Here is a 12837-nt window from a genome sequence, read left to right as displayed (position 1 = left end):
CCTTCCCCCCACCCCCGCCGCACCTTCCCCCTTCCCCCCTACCCCAGCCGCACCTTCCCCCTTTTCCCTACCCCAGCCGCACCGCACCCTACCCTACCTCACCTCACCCTCTCCCTCCTTTCTCAGGCTCTCACCTTCCGTCTTCGTTTCAAACCTCGCCTCGCGCGCTCTCGCCCCAAACCGCCTCCCACCGCCAGCCCGCATGCGTCCTGCGCGCTCACGTCATTGTCCCCGCCCACCCCACTGACAGCGCGTCGTGACGCCACGGTCATGCGCGTTGTCTGTCCACCGGGGCTATGCGTAGCGCATGCGTTGTCCTGTCCTTCCGTGTGGAGGGAGAATGAATGAATGAATGAATGACCTCGTCACTGGAGCGGGCACATGGGAGTGTGGTACACATGGCAGCTCAATATTCCTCATCAAAGGGTATTCACACAAGATAGGGAGGGAAATAGATGAGATGGCCACAATTTTGATCAAGGAATCAATTGTGTGGAGGATTGACATTTTGGAAAGATCTTCAAACAAGGCCATTTTGGGCAACGAAAGATTGGGTATCTTGGAGTTATTTACTTGGAACAGCGATAGTTGAGAGGGGAGCTGATATGACTGTGAGAGGTATAGATAGAGAAAAAAGTATTGTTTCCATTAGTAGAGAGGTCAAAGCTAGGTAGGGGTGCATAGATTTAAGATCAGAAGTCAAAGGTTAAGAAGAGAGTTGAGGTGAATATTTTTTCACCTGAAGGTGATGGGAGTGTGGAAATCACTGCCTGAAAGGCTGATTGCATTAGAAACTCTCGTAACATTTAAACAGGATTTAGATTTTCTTTTGCATGGCTTCAGCCTCCAGTGCTATCGGCCAAGAGCTGGAAAATGGGATTAGCATAATCGGGTCTTTGTCAATGCTGTAAAGACTGCATCTTTTTATTTTTCTGTATTTTTATTTGCAGACTGCGATTAGAGAAGAATTGTTTTAAAAATCAAGGATTACCGTATGTTTTTAAAAAAAAAACAAGTGACCTGACACTGATAGGAAGACTAAGCAGAGGGGTCAACAATGAGGGGACACAGCTTCATGGTGAAGAGCAGAAGGTTTACAGGGGATTTGAGGAAAAATCTTTTCACCTAAAAGGTAGCAGTACCTGGAACTCAATGCCTAAAAGGTAGGAACCCTGTAGATACTTGTGAAGTATTTAGTTGAACACTTGATAGACTACAGCATACAAAGCTACAGCTCAAGTGGTGGAAAATGGTACAGGTTAGAAAGATGCTTGCTTACCGGTACAGACATGATGAGCCAAAGGGCCTTTTACCATGCTATAAAATATAGTACAACTCATTGAAAGTGTTGTTTACACAGCTGCTTGTTCAAGCAGTAGTTGAATTTAACTAATGTATTTTGGGATTCTTTGAAGAAGCAATTTGACGTGTAGGTAAAGGGGGAAACCAGTAGATGTATCTAAATTTCCAGAAGGCATTTGATACAGTGCTACATCAAAGATTACTGTAGGAAATAAAAGCTAGAATTGAAATTAGTTTTTAGAATTAGAATTAGTTTTATTATCACTCGAAGTGAGTGAAAACTTTGCAATGTTGCCCTTCATTGTGCCATCTTAGGTACAAAGTACCGTGGGTACAGATACTTAATTATTTAGGAAAAAAAATTGAAAGAATAATTATTTTATTTTCTTTATTCATTCGTAGGATGAGGGCATTGCTGACCAGGCAGCATTTATTGCCCATCTCTAATTGCCCAGAAGGCAGTTAAGAGTCAATCACATTGCTGTGGGTCTGGAGTCACATGTAGGCCAGACCAGGTAAGGACAGCAGTTCACAGATGCTGCCAGACCTGCTAAGCTTTTCCAGCAATTTTGTTTTTGATTTACAGCATCTGCAGTTCTTTCAGTTTTTATTAAGAATGGCAGTTTCTTTCCTTAAAGGACATTAGTGAACCAGATGGATTTTCCCCTTACAATCAGCAATGGTTTCACAGTCATCATTAAATTCTTAATTCCAGACATTTATTGAATTCAAGCTCCACCATCTGCTGTGGCAGGATTTGAACGCGGGTTCCCAGAACATTATTTGGGTTGCTAGATTAACAGTCCAGCGATAATACCACTAGGCCATCCCCTCCCAAATAAAAGTCCAGCATAAGAACAAAAAGGAAAAAAAAGTATTCGAATGACAGTCATTTTCACCCCAGTCTGTGCCAGCGCCTAGTTGCCGGACTACACTGGGCCAGAGTCTGCAGAACATAACAGGCTTCAAAACTCAAGGCTTTGCAGCCGCAGCGCCCCCCCCCCCCCCCCCCCCCCCCGCCCCCCCCGGTGACCTCCAAATCAACCCTGGCCTCTGGTCTGAGACTCGCCTCCTGCCCTGGCCTGGTTTGGCACTCACCTGCAATGGCCTTCACTACGGGAATCTCATGGTATGGGCCTAAAGTATTGACACGGATAGGAAGTTGGCTGAGCAACAGGAAACAGGTAATAGGAATCAGCAAGGAAACCTGGTCTAGGCTTTTGATCAATCAGGGTCTGAAAGTCAAGAAAATTGGAGAATTCTGTGTCATTTTTCAACACTTTTAACTTTTGTGGTGACTCCAGAAATAGTAGGGCTTGATTTTCAGTGGACTATCATAGTGAAGTGCAGCAAAGCTTGATAGATAACTTGATCTTTCATCCAGGACAGATTTGAAAGCGAGGCGATGAGGATTTGGCATTAGTAAAGCACACAGATGAATAAAATACCAAATTCTGCGCTGCATTTCAGACACAGCATCAGCAACAGTGAAGAATAATTAAGGTACAGGCACTGGACTTGGGACTTAGAACAAATGCAAGAGAGACCATGTGCTTTGGAGAGAGCAACAGCTGAATCGGGGTAATGTACAGTTACAGTTAAAGCAGCTTAAGCATGAGGACAGAAATAAGAAGGACATTGCAGGAAAAGGATAGAGTTCAATAAGGAAAGGGAAACGGATCCAGAAGGCAGGAAATAGAAATTAAAAGGCAAGTAATGGACATGGGAAAACGAGAATGAAAATTGCAAACAGAAGATAAAAGCGAGAGAAGGTTACTATCAGCATAAAGGACTCACTGGAAACAGGAAACATCAAATGCTGGTTTAAGGCTCTGGGGGGAGAATCTGAATTATAATTTAAAGTTAGGAAGGGAACCATTTATCATAGAAGCCCGACAGTGTGGAAACAGGCCATTCAGCCCATCGAGTCCACACCAACCCTCTGAAGAGCATCCCACCCAGACCCACCTCCAACCCTATCCCTGCATTTCCCATGGCTAACACACCTATTCTACACATTATGGGACATTTTCCCAGGGCCAATCCTAGTACACCCCTGGACACTACACTTTTGCATGGCCAATCCACCCTAACCTGCACATCCCTGGGCACTACGGGACAATTTAGCACGGCCAATCCACCCTAACCTGCACATCCCTGGGCACTACGGGACAATTTAGCACGGCCAATCCACCCTAACCTGCACATCCCTGGGCACTATGGGATAATTTAGCATAGCCAATCCACCCTAACCTGCACATCTTTGGACTGTGGGAGGAAACCGGAGCACCCGGAGGAAACTCCCGCAGACACAAGGAGAATGTGCAAACTCCACACAGACAGTTGCCCGAGGATGGAATCGAACCCGGGTCCCTGGCGCCATGAGGCCCCTAGCCACTGAGCCACCTCCCTAGCCCTGGACTGGCATGTGGAAATCCTGAGTCCCAGAGCGGCGCGAAGAGGTGAAGCAAATCCTGGCACAGTGCGACTTAACCTTGTTGCTGCTAAGTGCTGGGGAGGAGCGGACTGGAGGCTGGAGAGATGTGGGTCAGTTGCTGGACTTGGGCCTGGCACCACGTGCTGAGTTGCTGGTGTTTGGAACCCTTTACTGGACTGTAATATAAATCCTTTTCACAATCCCACCCTCGGGCAACTGTCTGTGTGGAGTTTGCACATTCTCCCCGTGTCTGCGTGGGTTTCCTCCTTTTCACAATGTTATAACTACCTCATTTGCTTTCCCTTTAATCCTCTTTTGTATAACACCACTATATATATTTTTCTTAAATCTGTAAGATTTGTACCTAGTTACTTGTACCTAAGATAGTGCCATTAAAACACAGCCACTGTAAAATGAAAACTTTTCACTGTACTTCTGTACTGGAGTGCAAGCGACAATAAAAGTTATTCTATTGTGGCAGGGAGTGCCCCAAAGCCTCCTCGTAAGGGAAAGTTCTGAAGGAGTATCGGAAGGTAAGGTGTCTCCATTGTAGCAGGGTGGGCTACATTGGTTCAGAAGCCTGGTAGTCCCCAGGGAAACCCATGGGATTTATGGGAATTTGTTACAACGAACCCAAAAAGGAAACTCAAAAGACCACAGATCAGATTGTAGCTTCAAAGACGACTAAAGGATCAGAGATAAACACTGCTATAAGTGCGTAGGAAGTACACAGTGCAGATGAGAAATATGCACTTTTTTTGTTAATGAAAGATAACTCCTTTTTAGTCATAGGAACATGCAGGACGGAAACAGACCCTTCAGTCCAACATGTCCATGCTGACCAGATATCCTAAATTATTCTAGTCCCATTTGCCAGCATTTGGCCCATATCCCTCTAAACCCTTCCCATTCATGTACCCATCCAGATGCCTTTTAAATGTTGTCATTGTACCAACCTCCACCACTTTCTCTGGCAGCTCGTTCCATACACGCACCACCCTCCATGTGAAAAAGTTGCCCCTCAGGTCCCTTTTAAATCTTTCCTCTCTCACCTTAAACCTATGCCCCTCTAGTTTTGGTCTCCCCTACCCTGGGGGAAAAGACCTTGCCTATTCACCCTATCCATGCCCCTCATGATTTTATAAACCTCTATAAGGTCACCACTCAGCTTCCGACACTCCAGGGAAAATAGCCCCAGCCTGTTCAGCCTCTCCCTACAGCTCAAAACCTCTAGCCCCATCAACATCCTTGTAAACCTTTTCTGCACCCTTTCAAGTTTCACAACTTTTTTCCTCTAGCAGGGAGACGAGAAATAAAGGAAGCATGCAAGCTCATAATTCCAAACGGGCCACCGAACTACAGAAACTCAATAGCTGAAGACGGATTTAGTTTTCCCTCAAGAGAGTGTGACGAAAGCATTGGTAAATGGGAAGGCTGGAGAGTATACCAGTTCTGTTGAACAAAGTCTAATTCGAGCGTGACTTCTTGTTGGGACAAGTGATAGTTGGGGTGGTTAAGAAATTTCCGGGTGAATGGAGCTGATTTGCTTCTGGCGAATGATTTGTCGGGAGTGAAATTTACAATTTTGTCTCTAATCATGGAAGTTGAGACTAGAGAGAGGAAGCAGTTGCACAAACAGGTTCTGGGTACTTTTCCATCATGTGTGGTGACTAGAGCAATGGTTGAACAAAGCAGTCATAGTACTTCCACAAGCAGATTCATAGAAGGTAATTCATAGAATCCCTACAGTGTGGAAGCAGGCCATTCAGCCCCATTGAGTCCATGCCAACTATCCCTGTAACCCTGCATTTCCCATGGCTAATCCACCTAGCCTGCACATCCCCGAACAATTTAGCACGGCCAATCCACTTAACCTGCACATCTTTGGACTGTAGGAGGAAACCGGAGCACCTAAAGGAAACCCATGCAGACACGGGGAGAATGTGCAAACTCCACACAAGGGTGGGATCAAACCCAGTTCCCTGCTGCTCTGTGAGGCAGCAGTGCTAACCCCTGTTAGCACTGTTAGATGTTAGAGTGGCTGAAACTCTATTGAAGATAGTTCAATAGACGTTTCTGGCATGTCTTCATTAATTGAGGCTCAGGAAGCAGACACAGAGTTACATAAGTTAGCACAGAGAGCCCCTCCCACTGGAGCTGATGGTGAAAGAGTTCCAGAGTGCTATTATGTCGAAAACAGAGTTTTCATGAGTGAGTGAAGACTGCGTCACAGTCCTGTGGAGGAAGAATGGATGGTTGTTCATCAACCAGTTGTTATGACGAGATATTGCGAGTAGTGCATAAAGTTTCTACAGCGGGATGTATAGGAATAAGGAAAACACAGGCACCATATTGTCCAGGACTTCGTAGAGATGTAGTGCAGCTCTGGATAATATGTTGTACATGTCTGGTAAAAACCTCAACACATAATAGACAGATGCAATAATTAGGTAGTTGAAATGAGGTCGAATTTTTTTGGTTGCTTTCCCTCCTGCTGTGGGCCCAGTCTAACAGCAATGTTCTTCAGCACTTGACCAGTACTGGTGCTACTGAGCCATTCTTGGTGATAGACATTGAAGTCCCCCCGCCCACGGTACATTCTGCACCCTCAGTGCTTCCTCCAAGTGTTGTTCAACGTGGAGGTGGTACTGACCCCTCTGCTGAGCTGGGGGAGGTAGCAGGGGAGCAATTGGTGGTGATCAGCGAGACGTTTCCTTCCCTGTGTCTGACCTCATGCTATGAGGCTTCATCAGGCTCAGAGTCAATGTTGTGGGCAACTCTTTCCTGACCATATACAACTCTACCACCAGCTCTGGTAGGCCTGTTGTATTCTCAGACAGCATAGACAATATGCATTAATATTTAGGTGCAGACCACCAAAGAGACTAAACTGCTTTTTTTTCTCTTTATTCATTAATGGGATGAGGGCGTCACTGGCTAGGCAGCATTTATTGCCCATCCCTAATTGCCCCAGAGGGCAGTTGGGAGTCAACCACATTGTTGCAGATCTGGAGTCACATGTAGGCCCAGACCGGGTAAGGATGGCAGTTTCCTTCCCCAAAGGACATTAGTGAACCAGATGGGTTTTTCCCGACAATCGACAATGAATTCATGGTCATCATTAGATCCTTAATTCCAGATATTTCTTTATTGAATTCAAATTCCACCATCTGCCGTGGCAGGATATCCCCAGAACATTATCTGAGTCTCTGGATTAACAGTCCAGCAATAATACCACTAGGCCATCACCTCCCCATGCTTGTGACATTTAAGGGAGTCTGTCAGAACAGATCAGAGCGGACAACTTTAGTCATACATGATGTAGGTATAAGAGACCCCTTTGCTATAAAACAACATCTTTATCACTTAGGCTCAGGTGAAAGCAGAAATTCATTGCGTGTTGGAAAAGTGCCTGATTGCAACCAGTCAGAGCAGGGTGGATAGTCAAGGGCTTTTCCCCAAGGTGGGGGAGTCCAAAACTAGACGGTGTGGGTTTAAGATGAGAGGAGAAAGATTTAAAAGGGACATAAGGGGCAACATTTTCATGCAGAGCATGGTGCATGCATGGAATGAGCTGCCAGAGGAAGTAGTGGAGGCTGGTACAATTACAACATTCAAAAGACATGAATAGGAAGGGTTTGGAGGGATATGGGTGAAATGCTGGCAAATGGGACTAGATTAATTTGGGATATTGGGTCAGCATGGACGAGTTGGACCAACTGTTTCCATGCTACACATCTCTATGCCTCTATAAAAAGGAGTTATCTTCCCTATATAAAAAAACCATGTGCATTTCTCATCTACACTGTGTACTTCCTGTGCACACAGCAGGCTCAGTGTCTGAACCTGGTAGTCTGACCAGATTTTGCATAGACTACAGAATGGTCAGCATCAAACTCTCCTACACAATTCCTCATTTGGAAGACTGTATTGGCACAGCCTGATGCCTTACCAAATGGATTTATTAAAGGTGTACGGGCTGGTTCCTTTGAAATGCTAGAGTTTAGGAGATATTGGCTTTGTCATACCAAGACAGCCTTTTCCAATGCCAAGTGATGCCAAAAAAACCCCTGCCAAAAGTCTGCGCAATCTACCTAGGGCAGATAATAGGTAAGAACAGAAGCACAAGCATTGGTAGAGTGCCCTGACTCTAAATTTAAATGAGAAACCATGAGTTTTTGGGGATAGAGTTAGGGATCTATGGTTTCTACAGTCATTGAAAACTGTTTTTACCAAATCTCAATGCTATAGCTGCTCTTTTGGCTGATTTGCTACAAAAGAAAGCCAAGATGATGAGACCAAGTGGAGCCAAGCATTTTTCCAAAAGGTTGAAAATAATTTTGATGAATGAACCAGTGTAGACTGTACAAAGCTAGCAACTGATACTAATGATCTGGGGGTACTGCAGTCTTATTACACGATGATGGTGCAGAGAAACCAGTGGGATATGTTTCTCAAAAGCTAAAATGATCAAAAGAGATACCCTACAGTTGGAAAAGAGAGCCTAGGATTACTATTAGCTGTTTTGAAGTGTACGTCTACCCTGACTACAGAGAGAAACGTATACAGTATATATTGATCACAGTAGCCTCAGCCTGTCGAATAATTCAAAAGCCAGAATGCCAGACTATTTCAATAGAATTTACTATCAGAGCCTTACCATTTAAAAGATTATCTGCATTCAGGGGAAAACAATACAATTGTTGATGATTTGTCCAGAAATTCAACGTTTTGTTTCATTACCTGAGTACCAAGATGATATTGCGCATAGTTGCATTTATTATATATAAAGATGGAACAAAAATGTGTAAATGTATCTTAATTTTCTTTTCTTTGTACACTTGATAATGAAACATATTTTACAAGTATGTTAAAATGAAGACGTGTCCTTTGTTAATTTTATTTTTTGAGGAATGTTACTTAAAGGATTGGTTGTTTTGAAAGACCAAGAAGGTATTGACAGTGATATTTTAAAGAGGGCCGTTAGAAGGACAGTTTGGACATTTTGTTTAAAAGACACTTACTGGAAGTTAAAGATCTTGAGCAAACTGCTCTGATTTGTTTATGGAGATTGTGTGGCCACATTTACAGCTGCTGGGAGCTGTGGCTATTTGACACTTGGTTTCATTTGGTGCTGAGCTTAGCGGGAGAATAGTCACACAACTCTTCCACCAGTTTTTAAAATTCTTCTGAGAATCCAGTGTGAATGCTGAAAACTGATGCAGCTTTTTTTTCTAAGCAGCTTCTGGAAGAATTCTAATAGACGTCTCCTGAATGAACTGCTTCTGAAAGGTCCCATGACAACCATGTGTCCTATTGATGCCCATCTATATGTGTCAGGCCCTGAGCCCGAAAATCATTTGGATAGTTCATATCTTACCCATATCTTCTGATAAAATTAACAATTTAGCCAAAGTATTTTTATTTGTAGTGCTGACCTCGGCAATGAAACATTTATTCTTTTGTTTCTTTAACTGGTGCAAGTGCTTGTGCATGAGGTTTACTTAGAAGGATATTTTTTATACTGTCATATTCCATACTCTGTTAATGAGCTTCACTTCTTTATTAAATCTTGCTTTATAATAAATCAATAGTTTTGTCTATTATTAAAGAGACGTGTATGGCTGATTTGTACTCAGAAACATATAGATCGTTACAGAATATATACAGGTCATTACAATGACTGGGTAAAACATGTTTTTAAAAATATATATTGTGACCAGTGGTGCAGTAGGACTAGACAAAAAAATACAATTTGTGCAGGCCTGCAAACTTATTTGCAATAACTGAAAAGCGAGTGCAGGGTTATGGGGTCAGACAGGAAAATGGAGCTGAGGCCTCAGTCAGATAAGCCATGATCTTTATGGAATGGCGGAGCAGATTTGAGGGACTATGTGAGCCTATTGTAAGTGCTATTTTTGATGAAAGGCAATCAGCTGGAACTCTCAGCCTATCAACGTGATAGAAATGGAGAGTTACCGTGCAAAATTCGGTCACACTTGAAGTGCCCTGAATATTGATGTTCTCCATATCCCTCCAGGATAAGGCTGACGATTGTCCTGATAGGATCACGGAATACTTCCAGCCCAGGAAGCCATTCAGGCTGTTAGGTCTGTATTGGCTTTCTGTTACAGTTACTCACCTCACCCACTTCCTTATCCTTTTCCCCGTCATCCTGCAAATCTTTTCTCTTAAGATATTGATCCAATTCCCTTTATAAGTCTTGATTGACCCTGTGTTCCCCCACACTCTCAGGCAGCACATTCTAGATCCTAATCCCTCACTGTGTACACATTGTTTATTTCTTTTGCTTCAATATCTTCAAATTTATGAAAGAGTTTGATAGGATGGACATAGAGAAACTGTTTCCACTTGCAGACAAGACCAGAAGGAGGGGGCTATCAATATCAGACATTCAGTAATAAAACCAGTTGAGAACTCAGAGAAATGGTTTCACCCACAGAGTCGGGAGAATGTTGAATTCACTCTCACATGGAATGGCCGAGGGGAAGGGTGTTGATGTGTTTAAGGAGAAATTGGATAAACACATGAGGGAGAAAGGACGAGGAGGATATGGCACTGGGGGTAAAAGGAAATTAATAGAGTGTACGGAGGCTTGTCTGGAACAAAACTACGAGAATGGGCCATTTCTGTACCACACATTTTGTGTGAATAAATTCAAACAGATCAAGATCTTTAGTACATAAAAGATGGTTTCAGTCATTTAGTGTTTTAATAATTATACACCAGTAACTCTGACTTCATTAAACAGTTGCCAATCAGACTAGCCATACAGTGCTATCTCCATACATGTAACTTTAATATTTAAATATATACAGAGCATCTCCTCACTCAGCAGCGCTGCAAACAGTCAACCCATTTTTGCAGCAAAGGCCATTTTCTGTTGAACCTGCTATTGGTGTCTTAAAGGGACATGAACTTCTTTCGTCCACAGCGAGGCTCCTGGGTCCAGCTCCCACCCCGAGTGAAGCAACTGTGTATTTGTGTTTGGTTTCCTTTCAGGGGCATCACTTTGTCCCTCAAGCCTCTTCACTACTGTTTAAAAAGTACAAGCTGTGAATTAGTACTACAAACACGACAGGCAGAGCACCTCGATAGTGAAACAGGCTTGCTATTCAAAATGGGTTGGGAAAGGCGGCCCTGTGTAGCTTTTGATCGCACAGTCCTGGGGCGAGGTGACCATGTGGAGAAACAGGCTGTGTGTATTGTGTCAAATGCCTGTGATACTCTCCATCTGATCAGTTCCTCTTATTGCATAGTGTCCAATATTAAGCCTGATCTTTAGCAATCACCAGTGTGATTCTGTGAGTTCTGTGACCACATACTGCCCCGGTGCTGTCATTCACAAAAAAGCCACACATAAAACAGGCCATACAGTCCAGCTGTTCCCTGCTAGTGTTTACGCGCAAATCCTTTTTCTCTTCCCTCTTCAACTCACCTCCATTATCATATCCCTCTGTTCCTTTTTCCCCTTTACCTAGCCTTCCCCTTAAACAAATTGACCACTCCCAATGGGAGTGTGTGTTCCACGTTCTCCCCACTTTCAGGGTGAAGATGGTTGTCCTGAATTCCCAATTGGATTTATTAGTCACTATCTTATATGGATGATCCCCTTGTTCTGGTCTCGCTCGTGAGTGGTAACAGCTTCTGTACGTCTACCCTATCGAATCCTTTCATAACCTTAAAGATCTCTGTCAATCCAGCCTTCGGCCTTCTCTTTTCTACAGGATAAGGACACCATCTCAGACTCGCAAATTGACAACCTGAATGATGTATGATTTGATGCATCGTACTTGCTTCTGTCCCTAGGCAGCCATTAAATGCACAGCTAATTGCCCGACAAGAGCGACCTGCCCAGTCCTCCTCATTTCCATGCGTTGGAACTGGCTTTTTAATGAATTGACTGTAGTGTAAGCACACGTTGCAAATTTTACCTCCAATGGATGCAGCTTCCCTTTGTGTCCCGACGGAAAATCAAAAAGACTTTCACACTAACCCTAAGCCTATTTTTCATCAGGTGACTGTTAAAAAAAAAACAAAGATGGACAAAGAAGTCTTACTGCATTTCAATGTCTGTGCCACCTCCCATCCACAACCTTACCATTAATCATGCAAAAGCAAAGAACCTCCTCTCACAACATTTCACAACCTCCAAACACTGCCATGTTCTTTTACAGCCAATGACGTGCCCCGTAAAATGTTGCATCGCAGGGAAACCAGCAGCCAATTTGTGGGCAGAACGTTCCCACAAACAACTTGATAATGTCTGGGCAATCTGTGTTTAGTGCTGAGAGTAAAGCCTGGGCCCAGGATAGTGGGCCAAATTCCCTTTGTTCTTCTTCTGCCAGTGCAATGGAATCTTTCATGACCACCCCCACCTCAACGAGAGGGGGAGTTAGGGTCCTTTCTAAAAGCTGGCACCTACAGGCAATGCAGCGCTCCCACGTATCACGGATAGCGCTGCAAAGTGGTACATCTTCCCTTCCTGTGATTGGTTTTTGCACCTCTTTCTGACCACATTCGCTTCTGCTAGCCCCCGCCTGGTGAAAAAACTTGCGCGACAATTTCCGCCAATGTCAGAAAGACCTGACACAGGATACAGGAACTGTCAGGGGCCATTCAGTCCCCCGCTCAGCGAAACTGTGGCCCGTCTGTGATTTTACCCCACATTCCTTAACTTTCCCATCATGCCTTAAATTTGTCACTCTTCGATTTAACATTAACAATCGTGCTGTCACTGGTGGCCATCTGGAGAAGAGAATTTCCAAACCTCTCATTTCCTTTGTGGGTCAAAGTTTTCCTCATTTCATTTCTGAGAGCTCTAGCTCCAATTTGCAGACCTGCCCCTAGCCAAAAATAGCAGAAATAATTTCTCTCTCTCTCTGTTTGCCTTATTTTCTTTTAAACTTATATCAAAACACCACTTCAACTTCTCAATCCATTAAAATGTAACCCTAGTTTGTGTGATCCATTCCCTTAATCTAACCGTCAGATGAAGGGGTGGGGTGGGGGGAGGGGGGCAGTAATCATATTTCTGCTCCCTTCTTGATCAAGTGGCTGAGACTCAGTTACTTACA

Source organism: Rhincodon typus, chromosome 48 (assembly GCF_021869965.1).
Source record: "Rhincodon typus isolate 14 chromosome 48, sRhiTyp1.1, whole genome shotgun sequence".
Classification (NCBI taxonomy): domain Eukaryota; kingdom Metazoa; phylum Chordata; class Chondrichthyes; order Orectolobiformes; family Rhincodontidae; genus Rhincodon; species Rhincodon typus.
This window is presented reverse-complemented; position numbering follows the sequence as displayed.